Genomic DNA, 20,339 nt, shown 5'->3' on the forward strand with positions numbered 1-20,339 from the left:
CCCCTGGTGTTGCTCTTAGGCACGAGGTGTTCAGGTACCATTTCAGGAGAGCAGCCCGAGGTTGCTCTGTCACAATGACAACACTCCCGCAGCCAAGTGATCAACGAGAATCCCTTGGAGTGGTGATTCTGTTGGAAGTACTGGCTTTTCCAAAGTCAGGTGGCTTTGATGAGCAATTTTTGGGATAGAGCATAGATAAGGGACCAGTTGAAGCAGGGAAGGGACTTTGCAGGGCATAGACTACCCTGCAATAATTCCTTGTAGCTCTCACAGCTTATAGGTAGCTAATATATTGCAGTTAGCATAATGTGTAATCTTAATGTGAGTGTCCTCACGTTTGTTGGTGCTTTCCTTCCAGAATATCTCAGCTGTCTGCAATCCTGGTAATGAGTTGCACCTGGGCATAATTTGTGAGGCCCCACCCCCCAGCTTTCCTTTCCTTCACAACCTGACCCCACAGCCTTTCTGCATTCCTCCAAGCCTCACCAGTGCAATCTCCATGTCTAAGGTTTGTCCATTCATTGTTCATTTCTCCCCTTTACCAAAACGTTTGCAATTTGTCCTTTTCCTCCAACAAAAGCATTTCATGTTATCTTCCCACTTTGGGTTTCCAAGATCTTCTATTTACCTCCAACTTTACTGAACTGTTACTTTATCTTTTCTTCTCCGTTCCTTTCTTCCAGCCACCACCTATGTGTCTTCCATTCCTGGTGCCTTTCCCATCCTTCACCAAAGTCTCATTTTCTTCCTTTCCGTCCCCTCTCCCTCACTGCCCGCCGTTCTGCCGTGTCCTTGCTCCCGGCTCGCTGTGCCCTCCCCGTGTCCCCAGCCCGGGGCCCGCCCTGCCCCGCGCCACCGGCGGTCTCTCCCGCGGGGCTGAGGTGACACCTGCGCGGGCAGGTGCGCGGGGCCGCCCTCCCGGCCGCTGCCCGGCGGCGCCTCGGCTCATGAATATTCGGGCCTCCCCTCGCCGTGACGTCGCCGCGGTCCCGGGGCGGGGGCCGGAGCCGCCCCGGTGCTGGCAGCGAGGGCGAATGACGGCGCGGCGGCAGTAGCCTCCGCCCGCCGCCTCGCCCCGCACACAGCCGCGGCTAGCAGCAGTCGCGCAGGGCCGGGGATGCGGAGGCGCCGCTGCTGCTGCTGGGGCCCGGCGGCGCTGCTGCTGCTGCCGCTGGGGCTGGGCAGCCTGCTCGCCGCCAAAGGCAGGTACCGGGGCGCGGGCCGGGGCGCGGCTGCCCGCGGACGGACGCCGAGCGCTGGGGCGGGGAGGAGCGGAGCGGGGCGACCCCCTCGCCCTGCGCGGGGCTGAGCGGAGCCGCCGGGGCTGCCGGGCAGAGCCGCCGCTCCCCGCAGAGAGGGGCACAAAGTTTGGGAGGGCGGGGGCTCGGCGGGTCGGCAGCGGGTGCCCGCAGCTCGCCGGCCGCTACTTTCCCGGGGCGATGCGGGAGCGGCCGGGCCGGGCGGGAGGTGCCGCTCCTGCGGCAGCCGCGGAGCGGGCATGGGGTCAGGGCTGCGCCTCCGCAGGCAGGGGCCGCGCCGAGGTGAGCGGGAGGAGAAGGCGCTGGAGTTGCCCGTGACGCGGGGTGACCCCCGCCCGCCGCTCGCGGTGCCGCAGGTGTAGCGAGGGGCTCGCTGTTCCGCAGCGCTCCGGCCGCCCGCTCCCACCTCCCAGCCAGCCTTGCCCCTTCTAAAGGCTCTGGTCTCACAGGTGTCGGGGATTTCTTGCCTCTGCTTGCGTTCTTTTCCCTCGCATTGTTTCCGTGCAGTTTAGGACTGGCTTTCAAGCCCCAAGTTTTAGAAACTTAGTTTTAAGAACTCTGTCTCAGTCTATTTTATATTATTTTCAAACGTTTCAGTTGCTCTTATTTTTTTATATGGGGCTTTGCCTTTTATTTTATTTGTGAACACGTGTGTGAGACAGAAGAGAAAACTTCAGTGTTTGTTTGACATTTGTTTTCCTAAGAAAATCGCAACCAACTGCTTGAGCCGTAACTTTATGAGGAAATTGATTTTTTTTCCAGCAAATGTTACTTGACTTCGTTTACATTTACGTGTATGAATAGCAGAAAGTGACTATAGGAAATGGATTGTGCCTTCTGTTACTAACCCAACGTACCTTGGTGGCCGGGTGGAAATACAGTGTTTTCTGGGCAGGTTAACATCTAACACGCAACATTTTGATTGAGGGGAGTTATTTTCATCCTCTTTACTTTCTAATGTAATTCAAGGTAATTATCTCCTTTATAAGGATCTTTTCTTTAGATAAGGGTGTGAGCTTTTATTTCTTGGGAGATGTCTTTTAAACGCTGCCGGTAGTTCACCAGACGAAACGGGGTCGTTCTCTCATTGGGCTCTCCTGTGCCTTTCACCACTGGAGGGCTGCAGAGAACATTTTTGGAGAACAGTAGCCACGATCTGCCAGTACTTGGTGGCTAAAAATAGGCATTTTAGGGTTATTTATATTGATATTCAAGTGCTTTAAGTTTTTTCTTATTACTTTATAGATCTTTTTTCTTTAAATAGGATATTTTCAAAGACTATAATGCAGTACTAATAAATGAAGTAAGATATCTTGGCATTATATGCAGTTAATATTTTATATGCCTTTTTTTTCCTCTACCTGATCGGTAGAGGAAAGAAAAAAAGGGTTCATTTCAGCAAGAACCTGGTGCTACTTTCTCCTTGCTCTCTGTTTTTCTACAGTAAGGAAGTTTTAAGTCAAAAGGCATTTTGTGGGTATCTCGTGGACACAATTGCAAAGCTTGGTACTGTAACCATAATCTGGACTTGGGGCTTGAAGGTGCATTCTGGTTGGAGACACAGGTAGGATGTGGTGTGTACAAAACTCCTCTGGTGCCTTGAGCATCCTGTTGTATAGAAGATCAAAAAACCCAAAGATAATGATTTCAGTTCTCATCCTATCTCATCTACTTGGCTGTGCTCTGCTGCCTCTCATTTAAAAAACAAAACCAACTCCCCTCCACCCCCACTCCTTTTTCCCACATGTTTTTGAGGATGGGGAGAAGGATTACAGGAACAGTTCTGGTTCTCACTTTTCACTCAGTAGAAAATAACAATTTCTTTCACTAAATATGTCCAGGCTGCAAAAATAATTTACTCTCAATAGAAAGGGTGATGCCCCCCGTGCCCCCCCCCCAAAAAAAAAACCCCCAAAACAACAAAAAACCAAAAAAACCACCAAAAAACAACCCTCTAAAGTTTTCCAAGGAAAAAGAAATATGAGGTAACATCAGAGTGTTTAGGAGGTGGTTAGTTAGAGAACTTAATGTGTGTATTAAATACGTACATACAATTTGTTAGCTTTGTAGCAGGTTGTTGACACTGAGATCTCTATCATAGGGTCCAGTAAAAATCACCATTTTGGACAGAAAAATGTTTTCTTTTTAAGTATTTTCAGATAGCTTTTTCAATAAGACAGAAGTGCACTCTCTGGATTAAAGTAATTGTGTTAATGATGTCTGAACTGTCTCTTGTGGTCTTCAGGTATGGAAAATAGAATATACTGAAGGATAAAGTTTTTTTTCCCCCAACAAATTCAAAATTCATAGGTCCATGTGGTCATAGGCAGGGAGCAATACGACCTGCAGCACTTTTTGTTTCCACAAATCTCTGCATAAAGCTGATCTCATAAATAATTTATTACCTTATTCTAGTATGTACTACTAAACTACTCAGTGAAGTCCTAAAAGAGCTTTCATATCCAAATTTCTTGTAAGACCCAATTAATCAACCTCTTAAGTTTCACTGTATTTGAACTTCATCATTACCATAAACAACATTTTAGTCTTAATTTTTAAGTATAGCTGAAAGCCTCTCAATTATCTGAATAACTAAGAATATTTGATTCCAATTAAATTAATTACATGGGCAAAACTTGAAGTCTTAGTCATTGTGGATGTTTCCAAATCAATGGAACATTCAGTCCCACTTGGCAGGTCTATGATGTGAATACATCAGATATGACTATCAGCAGCAGAGAAACAACTGACCCAGGGAGACAGAGCCAGCATCTTGTGTGGAAGAGAAACCTTAAAGCCTGGGGGGAAGAAAGGGAAGGAAAAGCTTTGAGCACACACTAGACAGATCCTAGAGTCAGAAATTTTCTGCGTCACACTGCTTTCTTGTATTTCTTTTTATAGTAAATAATAATGAAATACTTCTCATTATCAGTTCATAGGAGACATTAAGAAAAAAAAGCCTTATTTTCAACCTCATCCAAAATACATGAGAAGTAAGGTTTGGCAAGTGCTTAGGTCAGAAGCTGGGAGGTGAAGCAACTGTGCTTTCTTTTGCTGGTGCTTCCTGTAGCTCACCAATAAACCCCAATAAAGACATGTAAATGATTTCATCTTTCCCTCACTTTTCATCGATAAATGGAGTTAGGAACCTTTTTTTTTCCCAGAGTGTTTTGATTGAAAAGCAGTTCATGAAAACTGACTCTTGTGTCTCACAGGATAAAAGATTTGTCTGATTATGAAGTCTGGGTGTCAAGATAATGAAATGATTCAGAGGTCTCAAAAGACAGAAGTCAGTATTTGATAACAGCTTTAGTATTCAGGTATTTCAGCCTAGAAGACTGACAACTATATTTAAATTATCATTATGAAGTTAGAGAATGCTTGCCAGTCATAATCATATTGTTACCAATTTTAATTGCATTACTTGGAAGGCTACCAAAACTGGGAACCTAAGAGCTTCCAAAGCATATTTTAATGGTAAGCAGAGTGTGTGCCACTTAAAGAACACCTTCCAAAGTGTGTCTTTTGTCATCACACATTAAGTGGCTTGTGAGCAGTCAGAATTTCATCCTTGTTTTTCCCCTTTGAAGCAATTGGTTTTGAACTCTGAGGGTTGTATCTGCATCTGGAAACACCTTCTCCTGGCCAAATTGCACACAGTTTGTGTGGACCTCAGTTTTCCTTTTCCACCTTTTAATGATTTGGAGGAGTGTGTGAAAGATGATTAGAAGCTCTCGGAGGAGTTGTCCCTTTGTTTTCATTATTTACTGCTTAACTGGAAAAAAGATACTGATGATCGGATATCCCTGTGCATCCATTAGGCATTAAAAAGCAGAGTGCAAATTACTGGTTGTATTAGGTATAGCTCAGTGTGTGTTATGAAAAAAATTTTACTCCTAGGATTCCTGAAATTATAGTTTCATGGTAGTGTTATTTAATACTCCTTAAAAATGTCAGAGGGTGGATTTTCTCATACACAGATTTTCTCTGTCAGATTGATAGGATATTTTGGGAAAGTAATTTCAGAGGTCTAGCTTCAAGCGCAGTTCCTTTCCTTTGTGCCTTTATCCCTGGCCTCATCTTGGTCCCCATTTTGTCGTAGTTGTTTCAAAGTGGTTTTTCTTTTTTTTTCATTTGTTTCCAAGAAGGTTCTGCTTCCAGAAGGTGGCAGAGAGCTTGCTTGTTTCCCATAGAGTGTGTGAGTGGTGTAGCTAACACGTCATCTAGGGCAGAGAGCGGATTCCCTACTGTGAAATGAGTAATGGCAAAATGGAAGAGAAAATACATTGTTTCTATAGCAAGATAATAGCTGGTGTCAAGTGTAGTTCCCTGTTGTCTATAGCCTGTTTTAGCAAATATGGCAAATACTCAAGTCCTGACATTCAAAATGTGTTTAATGTTGCTTAATGTTGTGTAAGTGTAATTTTAAAAGACACATTTAAAAGCCCAATAGCAGGGAGATTTGGCCTGGCTCAAACCTGTTTGTTTGTCTGTGGGGAAGACAATAAACTAAGTGTAGCTCTTCTCAGAGAACTTTTTTTTCCTTCCCTCTCTGGTATCCTTAAAAAAGAGCAGTTTGAAAATAACAGGTAGAAGGCATGTACCAAATGGGATCTTTGACTTATCTCTGGCTTTCCCAGTGATTGTGCTCAAATGGTGATTCCTCAGTCTCTCAAATATCTTATTCCTTTTGATTTATGAAGCAGAAATTGACAGGAAAAAATAATCTTCAGTTGCAATAATTTTAACAGAATAATTAGGACACAGCAACAAAGTTAGGAGATACATTCCTTATTTGAGATTCAGCTGGACAGAAGTATTGGGGTTTGGATGTTGCACTGCAAGTAGAACCTGGACCAGCTGGAATTGATTCCAGCAGAGAACAAGGGATATTGATGAGTCTAGAAAATGTGACTTGACAATGCTGAAGCAGTTGTTGACTGAATGAAAAGGAATTGAGGAACATGGAAATGGTTTCCAGGTACATCAAAAGCTCCTGCAAAGCAGAGGATAAAATCATGTTCCATATTCCTATGGGCGGGACAGAAAGTAAACAGAAACAGGAAACATTCTGGGTAGGCTTCAGGAGAAGCTGCTGTCATGATCTTTCAGTGCATTTAACTGGAGAGCTGTAAGACCAAAGTGGAACTTTGAATATTAGTGCATAGAGTGGACTAGACCTTTTGGTAGGGAGGAGAAGGCATGCAGTGACTTCCTAACATCATCTCATATCCTGGATTTCAAACTACCCAGTGTTTCTCTTTTCCCTGGGCACTTGCAGCTGGCCAAGGCAGGGATATTGGCTTCAACTGTCCCTTGTTCTCCTACGGTTTGACTTTTACTGGGGTCTTCACCCAGCAACCCAGTGAATGGGGGTGGGTAAGACTTAAAAAACTGGCATAAGTGCCGAACACAGATTCTAGGGTTTTGTTATAGATTTAAAGACCATCCTGGTTTATTTGAGACTTGGTGCACTTCTTTTTGTTTCCACAAATGCAGGTTTTGAGTAGTACACTGGCAAGCCCATAATAAATTCTGTATTTGTACTTTTGGTATTTGCAGTTGAGGTAGAGAGGAGGGTGGGGAGGAATCTGAGTCTGTTAAACTTGAGAACTGGAGAACAGGTGAACCTAGTTTGAAAAGTAGGAGCTAAAGTAATAAGTGTAAAATGAGAAAACAATTTGAAGAAGTGGGGAAAAGAAGCTTAATATCAAACTTGAGAAGAATTTTTAGATCAGAAAGAAAATATTTTCTGACTAAATTTAAAGTTTGTGGTTTGATGCCTTTAGTCTTTCATCTATGAATTTACTATGTTGTCACAATTGGGAAAGGGTGTTTGTAAAAATAAGTTAGAAGGAATTTTGCAAGAGACACTTGTGGCATGATTTGAGGAGCTGTTAAATCTGTCACTGCACGTAGAGGCAGGATTACTTGTCTGCCACTTTGTGTTGTAATGTATTGAGTGCTTTCTGCAGCATCATACACTTCCCTGTGCTCCCAGTCAGTTCTTGCAGGAAAGTGTAGTGGGATGTCTGCTGTGTGATTTATGTAGTGAGCGGAAAATGTGGATGGAAAAGCACGTGTGTGTGTGTGCTCTGTGTTAGCTTTAAACAGAGTTATGTCTGTATCCATACAAACGTGCCTGCGTGCCTGCCTGGGGGGTGTAAGGAGTGGTACAAACCTGAAAGGAAACGTCACCATTCCTTCTGCATTCCGCGTCTCGTGAGACAGCAGTGCAAGACCGGAGTGTGCCAAGATCCTGGAATGGGATGTGTGGACTTGCTGAGTGTGCTCTGATACAATTTTCAGAGTAAACCCTGCAACAGAAGGATTTTCAACAGAAAGAAAGACCCTGAGCCTTCATTTCCGTGTTGTTTGCATCTTCATGAACTCTGTTCATGTGACTTGGCTTCTTTCAAATGCCTGTGAAAACGGGGAGTGAGAACTCCTAGTTTCAGTTTTACATTAATCGGTTAAATTTTTCCACTTCAAAGTGACTATTTCTGAACTGCGAGGGTTGTATCTGTATCTGGATACACCTTCTCCTGGCCAAATTGCACACTTAAAAGTGACCTTAGTTTTCTTTAATTGGGTTTTAAACACCCAACAGCTATACCGAGTTGGTGAGAGTTGTGCACCTCACAGGGGGGCTTTCAGCACAATCTACAGGATGCCTGTAATGCTTCAGTGTTTTGTTTTGTTTTATGAGCTGCAAATTTATTTTATCAAGTAGGTTAACGAGTTGAATGTAACTATTTAAAATGTGTGTTGATTTCTAAAGTGCACTTTAGGACAGTTCACTCTAAATGCCTTCCAATTCTTTGCTGTGTGTATTCTAATAAAAATGGATATGATGATTGCTTATAGGTGTAGAGTAAGGGAGTGAGTTATTAAGAGTAAGTTGTTAAAACATTATGCATTCTAATATGACATCAAAATTCAAGTGACTTCTTGATCAAATTAGCCTAAAGGCTCTGGATGTGTGTCTCTAAATGCGTCAGTTAATTTGGTACTTGTTCTCAAAAACTGATATTAAAAAAAAAAAAGTAAGTTTTTAAGACACATTGAATATAAGTGGGTTTTACCCTCCCTGCCCTGAAATCCTGCATTATGTGGAAGATGGATGATTCTTAAAATCTGTCTTATAAGAAATGAATCGAGTTCGTGTAAATCTCTTGTGGTGCTTGGTGGAGAAGTATGCCTGATGCTGTTGGCTTTTTGGCATATGTTGGGAGTGTACAAGATGTTCAAGCCTGGCAGAAATTAAAAGGATTGTAAAAGTGGTTTGGGTTTTTTTGGGTCCTTATGGGGCTCAGTATCCTCAAGATACAGATGGAGTGTGAGTTGACCAATAGATTATTTAGGAGTATTGGGCTAGGAAAGACGATTTTTGCCTATTACCTAAAAGCAACTTTTGGAATAGAAGTGTATATGCTGAGTTACAATTCATTTTAATGTAGCTTCTCTCTGTATTGATTTTAAAGATGGCTCTGCATGATTTGCAGTTTCCCAGCAGTTAATGGTGTTATTTAGATGTTTGGTTTTTGTATGTGGAATCTTGACCCTCATTAAATCAATGTGAGATTTGCAGTGTATCTTGGTGGAATCAGAATTTCATCCTTTGCGTGTTTTCCTATAAATGTAAACAGTTATTTCAAAGCTTTTAATGTTGTTCTGCTAACAGTTGCCTTTATCCAAACAGGGGGAATGTTTCATTCAATCTCTTTCACCTTACAGCTTCCTGTGGTATAACTGCTTTCACTGAGTCAATAGAACAATTCTTGGGGGCTTTTGTCTGGTTGGTTTGTTGGTTGTTGTTTGGATTTTTTTTTTTTTTTTTTTTGTTCTTTCCGAAGTGCTTTTTATTCAACTTAAAACTATTGAGTGAAGTGTTGCCCAAGATGGGTATCCTGCAGGTTTAAGTGGGGTTTTTCTTCACTATGTTGTCTTTCAGAATACCTGTATTGGAGCAGTCTGTTTTGCTCATTGTCTGTATTCCAGCCCCATGATTCCTGTCTGTTACTGTTAAATGCTGTGAGTGCAGTAAAGTCAAGCAGTGCTGCACTTTCCCCAGGTTTCACTTGTACTCATTTTGTGGAGCTGTTTTTTGTTGCTGTTTTAAATCAGACCAATCACTTTAAGTTGCATATCCCAAATATGGATAATACTTGTCTGTTTTTCTATTAACAATTATTGAGAATGACATTTAATTTACTGCTACTTTACTTTGCATGTCTTAGGACAATTAAAATGAGGTGGGGCACCTTTTATTTCATTTGATGAAAATTGCAAGATGTAAATACTAAGATTCTGATTTTCTGATCAGCATTCATCTACCACTCATTTCCTAGCAGATTAGAGTAAGTAAAGTAGGTGAGAAAAATAAACTCTGCTTAATTTGGGACTGATTTCCTCATTCTTTTTGACTTGTGTAGATTCTCCTCTTACTGAAATATGCACATGATTGTCAATACTGTGTATGTGTTTATATATGTACTGAATGTGTCTCTGATCGTCATCATCTTACAAGGACTTAATGACTTTTAAGACATGTGGGTTTTTTCCTCCTTAAACTCCAAGCTTCTGAAATCAAGTGACTAAGAAAATGTAGACTTTTATCCCCTAAAAAAATGATAAACTCTACCTCAAATGTGAGGGAGAAGCACAAAGGTTGTGCAGGTAAATGACAAAAATTAACAGACACAAAGGAAGTAATTAATGTTTCCCTCATAACTTGGTGGGTTGTTTTTGTCTTACACCTGGCTCTTGGAAATGCAATCAAAGTCTGACTGTAGCTGGAAAGTATTACACCCCTTGCCTATACTGGGTTGCAAATTTGCAGTGACTGGGTTGAATTTCTTGGTTGTAAGAGGAGCTTGTAAAATATGGGTTGGTGGAACAAAGTTAAAATAGTTTCTGAGGTCTCTCTCATGGTTTTCTGTGTGATAGATGATGTTGGTGTCTGAAATTTGGTTTGGAGTTAGTTTCACAAGGGCTACTAGCACAGGCCTATTTGTGACAGAATGCATTGGCAATGTTTGAGGTATTTCTGAAGAAACTGTACAGCAATTGTGTTCGAAGGATGATTTTCCCTTTTTCTTATGAGAGCTACTTTAAAAATTCCTGAGCTATAGCTGAACAGATGGTATTTGCCATTACTGTCAGGCTTAGATCTTAAAAGTTCCTTTTTTCTTCCTTAGTTAACAGAATTTTAAATTTGTGTTGAAAAATGAAAGCTAGAAAGATGTTAAATGTCTGATTTATACTTAACTGCCTTAAAAAGTCAGCATTTTGATAGTGGTCTTTAAACCTGGCAAAGGTGGACTCAAATTCTTGATTTGGTGTCATAAAGGGAAAAGCACTGGCTACTGAAGCCAATTGTAATTGGTTTCTATCTTTTTCTTCCTCAAAAAAAGCATAAAGACTGTGTCTGTATAAATGATCAAAGTGCAATCATTTCAGTGTTTTGCTGAAGCAAAAAGCACAAGATGAGGCAGAGTTATTGAGATGAAATAATATGAAGAGAAATATTTTGAGGCTTATTTTGGGAAACTGATTTCCTTTTTTGTTTCTTCTGCACTCCTTCTTTAATGGTGGTCTTTGGTGTTGTGGGATCTGTGGGCCTATTCTAATGGCTGCAAAAATAATCGAGAAAAACATGTCTATTTTCAGTAGGCTTGTGTTACCATTCAGCTGTCCATCTAAATTTGTAGGGATTCACAAATCAAAAAGAACTGGAGCTGCTTGTGAAGATCAGCAAAAATATCTGAGAGAGAATATTTTTGGTGGAAACAACATGACCTCAAAAAAAGTCAGTCTGTTCATTGGATATTTGACTTTCTAATAATAAAAGATGTTAAGATATTTTGTCCAATATGTTCTTTCTTTTATATAACTTAAATCTGTGTAGATTTGAATATAATTCTCGCAGGTTTTAAAATGTCAGTCTTGGTAAATAAATAATAATTACTTCACACTAATTTGTAAGTTGCAGACTTCAATTTTTCTCTGCATGCTTCCAATGTTTATAAATACTTTTAAAGTCTGAGTACTTGAAGGCCTTTTAAATCACTGTTGGCGCCTGCTTCTGTTGGGCTTTGTGGGCTGCAGGTCTGCCCTGAGTGCAAGGTAACTCAGTGGTTATGTCTGGTAGGAAGCAGCATTTGGGGTGAATGAGGACCCAGCTGGCAACAAAATGTTCTGTGGCCAATTTCTGTGCTACACAAATGGCTCTCCATGTTTTGTGTTTTAAAGAACACTTCCTCCGACAGAAGCGCGCTGCCATAGCAGGTCACGTTGGGCACTTTGCCTTTCTGCAGGGGAGCATCCTTGGCTTGTGGAATGAACCCTGGCTGAGTGGGCAAGCAGGGAAACCTGGTGTTGGCATGGCCGCGGCCTGCACTGGTGTCTGCAGAACGCTTCCCTCGTGCCTGGGGGTGTGCAAATATATGGACAACATGTACACAAGTGTTCAGGGAGGAGGGACTGGTGTGATGGAGAAGAGCAAGGGATAATCAAGGGCAATTCACTCCAAGAAGGGAATTGACTGTGCAACTGGAGGTGCCTTTATTTAGAAAGTACTTAATTTGAGATGTCTTAAAAGAGCTAGTTCCCTTATAAGTTCAGGGGAATATTTACTCCCCCCCCCCCCCGCATTCTGCAAAATACAAACTTGTCTTGTTTTCCAGTCTCAAAGAGTATATATTCTTTAATGTATAGTGGAATTTACCAGGGGATAAATCCTAAAATGCTGTAATGATTTCTTAAACTCTCCATTTGAACATGAGCTAAATCTGTGCATGATTTAGCTTAACCTTCTTTAGAAAGACTTGAAGCTGAACAATATAAATACTTTCTGTACAAAATGAGGCTGTGTACTTATTTTGTACAACAGAGAGCATTTAGTTACAGCAAGATCAACAGAAGAGGAAAAATAGTTTGGTATTTTGATAAGCAAAATGGTTGGCAAATCAAGTTCTGAGGTTTCTAAGGCTTCAGTGCTTTCAGCACTGCAGACCCTAACAGGGAAAGGAGCTCTGAGCCATGAGCCCTCTCCAAAGATTTCTGATTGATGGGAAAGCTTTGAAATTTTGTAAACTTTTGGGTATGTGGCCTTGACTGTATTTCAGGAATCAGTTCTCATTGAGACCACAAATTCTAAAAATAAATTAGGGCAAGGGAATAAGGTCTGTTATAGAAATTTAATTATAGACCAGCTTCTGTTTCTTTGGAAGCTAATAAAACCCAATATATTTTTGCAAGACTTGCCAATATTGGCAGATTAGTGGATTTAGTGAAACCTTGAGAATAGCTGAAGGGTAAACTGGGACATAGAAGGAAAATTAATTTTAGTCTGTATTTAAGTTCACCACTTTCTATACTAAAATACCTCCTACAAAGTGCTGACTGTAGCATAATTGTAAGGGATTTTTGAGATTTTTGAGTTTATCTTTGCAAAATGTTTCCTGGGTATCTTTTTGCAGATCTTGTCTAAACCAGTTCTTTTAGGCTGACTGCACATTAGAGAATTATCTTATATTTCACAGAAGCAATTACTCTGATATAATTTATGACCTCCTGACCTTTTCACTTTCCTGCTGCAATGATTATAATGACTGTGTTGAACAAAGGAGGAAATTGAAGGCCGAATACACGGGGGAGTTGAATCACCTGGGACCTGGAGAAGTCTGGTCTAATCTGTGGAAAGGGAGCTGATTGCAGTCTTTTCCTGTGGATAATGTGCAGATCTCTTTCTCAGCTATTGTTGCATGCACAGTAAGAGAAACTTGATGATGGAGAGGCGAGGCCAGCAAGGAAATGCACAGTGGTAACTTGTAGAAAAACAGCAACAGTGGGATGCTACTTATGAATTATTTTGCATTGTTCCTGGGCAGCACTAATAGCTATGTAAGTTCCTCCTCACATAGGGAGGAAAGGGATAGGAGCATGTAGGACATCATATGCTACTCTTGCTTTCCTTGCCTCATAAGAAATGTAGCACCTTCTAAGGCTCCAAAGGCTGGGGAACTGAAGGACTCTGTGGTTCCAGAAAAACAGTGTTTTTCCTGGTTGACTTGTAATACTTCAGCTGGTTTCATGTTTGTTATTACAAGTTAAATTTCCAGTCTCAGATCTAAATGTAAGAACTTTCTAAACTTGGCAATATTTTCGTGATGCATATCAGTTCATACAGTGAGTCTGTCAAAATTCAGCACCCTGTGATCTCTGTGAGATCTGGAAAGGAGAAAGGAAATGAAATAGAACGTGTATCCTTTCACATTCTTAGGCATGTAGAAATTAATGTCTTATAAGGGAGGGCTTTGCTCCTAACTCAGTGCTTGTTGTTGCAGGAAGTTGATCTGAAATGTAGAACTGATACTTTAATTTCTGTAGTAACAAGTGCTGTTACATTTGGTGTTCCATCATTAAGTGGACCTGACTGCCACCAGCTTTGTATGACCCATCGGGGGGTAACTTGCTTTGGCTGAACTTTGGAGTGCATGCAGCAAAACTTTGAGAGTGACTTCTGCCCTTCAAAGGGGAGGTTCTGCATAGACTTTCCAAGATATCTGCCTCAGAACAACAGTTGCAGCTACCTTGGGAGGATAATGAGCTCCCCTGTGGTCCTCATAAAAAATGGACTGCTCAAATTGTGCAAGAGCTGCAGCATCACGTGCTCACACTGGTATTTTTTCTCCAAGATGTGTTTGATGGGGAGTGTACACAATCACTGCACTGCAGAAAGAGAATGGAGATGTCATTGCCAGCTCATGGACCCAAATGGGTTCTGTAGGAGTGTGACCCTGAAAAGTTGCTGCACTGTTCACTGCAGTGATGCAGCTGGAGACACTTTTGCTGCAGGGGAGCTTCCATGCAGTATTTATTTTACAAAAACTGGAGAAAAAGTGTGTGCTTGTTTTACTAGAGTAGTAGTCTGAAGTATTCTTGTATTTCAGGGGTACATCAGCTCATGTGGAAATCAATGGATCACTCTCCTAACTATGGGAAAGTTGAGTTAGTCCATGTGTGCAGACCCTTGGTAATCTGCAAGTTTGCACACAGGAATTCAGAATGTGTGAGAGAAATTGTGTTGACGATGCTTCATAGCCTTTGTACAAAGTAATGTTCCACATTTTGTGACCTGAAATAGAAATATACTAGGTAGTATGCTTGAAAACCCAACAAAGCATGTGGCATCATGCTTCTTTGTGTTGGCAGAAATTATGGAGAAGATTTTCCAGTGATTTGCAATACTTTGTCTGGGTATGTGTGTGATAAAGTGAGACTTCTGTGTGACCAGTAGAACACCTGACTGCTGCTGAGATTAATGTGTTCTGTTAATACTACAGACTTTGTCTGGGCAGGAGAAAAATAAAGAGTACTTTTGATTTTTAAGTAAGTTTTCACCAGCTGCTGTCTGGGTTAACTTGATGTTACTTATGAATTGCTATGTATGCTGTATTTACCATGCAGCTGCAGATGTGTTATTTTCAAATATCACTGAACATAACATTCCAGGGGAAAATTTGCATCTTTTCTTCCTGTCTTTTATAGCAGGAATTACATGAGGTTTGACTATTCTTCCTCTGTATTCAGACCAGGCTTCAATGTGACCAGTACCAGTGGTTTGGGTTTCTTTTTCTTTCTTTTTCATTCATAGTGGAAATACTGACTTTGTTTTTACTATACTAAGGCTATAAACTCCTTTTACATATGCGAATAGTTCACTTTTTCTGCTGTAATTCTTGAACAAACTGTCTTTTGTGAATTTGGGCTTGGTATTTCAAAAGTATCTAGGTATCAGAATCTTCTTCAAATTGTGGGAATTGTTCTGGAATGTAAACAGGTACCTTTGTATAACTAGTTCAAATTCCAGGAAAGTTCTCTGTGTTCTTTCTTTCCTTTGCCTTTATAATAAGGGTAAATAGTTTTTAATTTTTTTGGGAGTTTTTAAGGGTGTTAATTTTTGGATAGGATAATACTGCTGAAGTGCTTCATTTGCATAACAAATTACTAGAATGCAGTGTTGATTGCTATTCATGAGCACCAACATTCACTGAATAGCTTGGAAAGCTGATTAAATGTTATAATTGCCTTTATTCCTCTTTCTCCTGTTAATGTTTCTCTTTCCCATCAAATTGTAAAGTTGGTTTTTGTCTTCAGTTTTTAAAAATAACCTGTCTTTAGCACAGTCAAGAGACCTTTGCAGCCTATTCTGGATTGGTCAGATGCAAAGTATGGGTAAGTAGGCTGAAGTCTCCTGGGGCTTCTTGATACCCTCTTTGTAAGTCAGGTAAGTTTAAAGAAAGAGTGTTTGCATATTTCATGGCCTCTTAAGATTAGAGTGCAAAATTTTAGTTTAAAAATTTTGGAGAACTAGAAAAGAACAAAAATGTTAATTTACTAAAAAAAAAATATAATTACATATGTCAATATGGTAAATCTCTTTAAAAATCTTGCCTTGAGCAGATGGCTACTGGACCAAGTGAGGTGGTTACTACTGGTGTGCTGAAAAGTGTCTTTATTGCATTAATTTTAGCCACTGTTTAGTTTAACTCATGTTCTGCAGTGTGCACGAGAAGATGACAAAAATCACGATATTGACCCTGTTTCTGAAGTCTTTGAGATGAATACTGTGTGAGGCTGGGACAGTGTAGTAGAAAGTCTTGCTTTTTGCTTGGGGCTCAGATTTTCCCAGTGTCTCTGGAAAATGCTGTTTAGTGCACCCAGACCTTTTGACCTTTTCTTTTTCTCAAGGTGCTGACAACCTGGGCAGGTTATCAACTTAACTGCAAGTCCTTGCAGTCAGGGAGATAACTCATGAATCTGGAGTTCAGAGAAACTCAGAAAAGTATTTTGCACAGGTCACCACTGTTGTCATTCCTAACTCATGCCAGTGAATTTTTGATTGCATCCTATGAGAAATATTTAATATTGTGGAGCAATTGGTAAGGATATTAAAACTAAATGGAATTTATTTAAATAGCTTTTGCAAGTAGAAAAAATATTATTAAAAGACTAAGAAGGCAGTTGATTTGCTCAATACTCTGAGCATAAAATGCATACTATTTGATGGACAGGGCTGTTTCTCAGCATGGTGGTTCTGAAGAGAAGATGGATTTTCAAGTCTCATCACCAATACATCTGAATGCAGCTGATAACAGGATAAAGTTCATTGCATGTGCTTTTTGCAGTTCCTTGTGTTGTACTCAAACTTCTCATTCAAAATTTGTGCCAGCAACTGAGGGAAATTACTTAGTCCAAGGTTAGGCTTATTTAGGTATATATATTGCTGGTTAGAATTTACATTTATTTGTCAAGTAATCTGTAAAAACTCTACCCTAAAGAAGGTTTTTTCATGCTGTTAGCTCTTTTTAAATGCATTTGGAGCACTGATTCGTGAAAATGTTTCCCATTTTAAATTGACTTCTTGAAGAGAACTGTAATGTGACGTGAGCATTGAGCAGATTGTAAAAACTACTTTAAAAATATTGTGTATCCTTGCTACATGCCTTGTATTATTTATATGTACATACCCTGCATATTCTGAATAAATGATTGTATATGGAGTTCAACTGTTCCATTTCCATTTTAGGAGTAGATTTTGTGGATCTGTAGAGCAATTGATTGATTAGCTTTAGACCACTGTTTCTGTGAATGAGAATGGTGCATTTGTTAACTTCTTAAATATTAATTTGTAATTTTTGCAGGCAAGACCTGTAAACAGTTGAAGCACGGAAAATACAAATATGTTTTATGCATTTCTTAATGACTTGGTGAAAAGTCATGCTTTTTGACTTAAGTTTAATTCTGTCTTTTTGTTATAGAACACTTGTGGTTTGTTCTGTAATCAGATGGCTTTTTGGGATTGATATGCATCAGATTCTAATCCCTTTAATTATGCTAGCTAATGTATTTTCCTGGCTTTTTTTCTTCATTGAAGTCAACAGGGTGGCTTGTGAAGGAAGTTGGAAGTTTAGAGATCAAAACTGGGCTTTCAGTTGGGAAATCGTAGCAGTGCATATTCTGCAGATCAAGATTAGTGTCCAAGGCAGTACAAAACTATATGTTCTGGTTTTTTCAAGGAGCTTATAAACCCATATTTCACAGTGAGATGACTTTTTATTAGGATTTGCCTCAGAATGGGGCACTGGAAAGAAAGAAGGCTCTGGGCTAAGACATCACTCGTGAAACACCACAGATTTGCTCTTCTTGCTTCCTTCTTGGCTCTGTGAGATTCCATGGACAGGATTTGACTTGAAGTTTATTTTTCTTTGCTGCTTATTCTTCATGAAAGAGGCGTGATGCATTTTCTATTTTAAATGCTGCTCTTTGTTCACACTGAGCCACGTTCTGTGATTATCAGCCTGTCTCCTGTTCTGTGCTCCCACCTGTTCTGTGCTCCCATGCCAGATCTTTCCACTTTGTGTAGCTGAGTGAGGAACAAGGTGGAGTGCAAGGAAAGCAAGCAGTGCATGCTGTTTGTATGAGCCAGAACATGGCTTTATGTGGCTCCTTTTGTTCTTGTGAATGGGCAAAATCATCTCTGAATTCTGTCATAAACCAGCTGGGTGGTGGTGGTAGAAGCACCCTTGTCATTCACTATCAGCTCTGCTGTTAAAGCGAATGTGAAGCAAGTACCTTGGTTTTGAGTAGTCTGCTGAAAATGTGTTTCCCACTAAAACTTATGAAGAAAACATCTTCCACAGCCCAAATGCCCTATCCCAAAAGGTTTAGTTAGCTTGGAGGTACTCAGACTAGCTGGTTCTTTTCTTGATTTCAATTTTCTTTCCTCTTGCTGTCTTACAATCTGTAGCTGCCCTCAATGGCACACACTTAATTCCCTTGGAAGTGCAGTAACTCAACTGCATTTCTATCCAGGATGTGGAGACTGTGGCAGCAGTACTGGCACCGTGGGCTTTTAAGTCCCAGGTTACGGTTCTTTCCATCCTTTCCCTCAGGGTTTTGTACTATTCCTCAGAAACAGTTTGCAATTTTTTCAATGCTTTGGTTGCTTGGCTTGTGGTGGGGCTTTTTTGTTTGTTTTGGTTTGTTGTTTTGTTTTGTTGGGTTTGGGGTTTTTTTCCCCCCTTTGCTGACTCTAGTAGCTTTTAAAGAATTCTTTTCTCCTTGCATTATGTTTTCTTGAAACTGTTAGCTATGATAAAGCTGATTTATTTATTTGGTCTCCTCAAGAACACAGTGTGTGTAGCTTGAATCCTGTCCTGGGCCAGAGCTGGCTGTTCTGTTCATCAGCACCTGGGAGTTAATGGTACCAGTTGCAGCCTTCCTGCAGTGGGCTCTAGAGCCAGTGCCTCTTTGCAACCTTAGACAAAGCTGGGGCTGAAGGTTGTGTTTGCTGCCTGTTCAAGGATTTGAGCGGCACCTTGGCTTGTTGTGCTCCACGTGGTCCAAAGGATGGAGCTTCTCCTGGAGCAGGTGTTTGTGCAGCTTCTGTGTTTCAGGGCTGAGGATGCTCTTGGTCTGTGTTCAGCAAAGCAAAGGGCCTCTGTCAGCTACCTCAGAGTATCATAGCAACCGCTGGATGATGCAGCAAGGTACGTATGCTCTGTCTGTGACCAGAACTGGGGAGGAAGCTGATAATGAGGGCAATCAACAGGGCAGTCCTATGTGTGAATGATTTCCCAGACCCTGAGAGTGGTGCATTCAGCACTGTGTTGTTCTCTCCAGGCTCATGGATCTTTCTGCTTTGCAGGATTTTTTTAGGAAGATTTTTCATTATTATAAGCATCCCCACACCATCTGAGAAATGTGAGTTTTTTTGGGTTAGGCTCTGATACCAATAGTTGCACTTTGTTCCTTAAACTAAATTACAGTATGAGTGTGTGTTTCAAGGATAATTGAAAAACATGGTGAATCCTGCTGGTAATGACTGATTGGTGAGTTGCAGATGCAGTGTACATCAAGCTGGCATTCTTTCATGTTTGCCTGTTATCCTCTTACAGTGTCATTAAGATGTGTGAGCCTTCGTGGCACAGCAGGGGCCCGTTTGGTGACAGGGATGCCTTGTCATTACCGAGGCAGGAGAATACACAGGTTACCATGCAGTGATTATGCCCTGGCTGGAAACTGTTGTTCAGGGCTTTAAAAATATTTTTCTTAGGGTGTTGCTAGTTTTCCTATCACCCCAATTTATTTTTAAGTTTTTCCTCTGGCAAAAGCACTAAAGGAACCTCAGAAAAACAGAGATGGGAGAAAAGCTTGCAGGCTAATTTTTTTTTTTTCCCCAGGCAGAACATTTGTCTCTTATCTCTGTTTTCCATTTGTGTAGGTTTTTAGTTTAGCATTTCTAGCTACTGTAAAATAAGGATGTTATTTTTAATAGGTGTGAAATTATAGATAACAATGTTTTGAAAGGGGGGAAAAAACCACCCACCAAACCCCCAAAGCAACCCTATATTGTAATACAGATGCTATTTATATTTGCATTTGGTGTATTTAGGCATAACAGCCAGACTCTTGGCCTTGATTCTGAATGAAACATAGTTTTATTTTACTTTATTGGCTAGGGAAAGTTAAGAATTGTTTGTTTGGGTTTTTTTATTCTTCTCCTTAAAAATTCTATATGAATTAGGTTTTAGACTGCATAAAGTGTGTAACTACTCTTATTGATTTTTCTCACTAATGGAATAATGGTCATCTCTCTTCTTAGCTGGTCTCCTGAGATGCTGTAGGTCACACAGTAACATAATAAAATCAAACACAGACACATTATTTGTTAAACTATACACCATGAATAGAAAATGAGGTCTGAAGTGACTCTTTGGTCTCTCTTGTATTTTATTTTACTGCTGACTTTGTTCTTGTGGTTTTTGTGGGTTTTTTAAAATATCATGAAATATTAATAAAGAAAAAGCAGTAAGTGACAAACTACTGCTCAGATGTTATATTAGGAGTAGCTGACAGATAAAAGATTAATTATAATCTAGTTGTTTGCGTTCATGTACAAAAAAAAGGGAATCAGAAAAATGTCTCCAATATTTTTACCTCCCTTTGTCCTTTTGTGAAATCAAGATTAGTGGGAAACATTTCATAAGGTGAAAAAGGGGACCTAAGATG

The sequence above is a fragment of the Corvus moneduloides genome, chromosome 10 (assembly GCF_009650955.1).
Source record: "Corvus moneduloides isolate bCorMon1 chromosome 10, bCorMon1.pri, whole genome shotgun sequence".
NCBI lineage: Eukaryota > Metazoa > Chordata > Aves > Passeriformes > Corvidae > Corvus > Corvus moneduloides.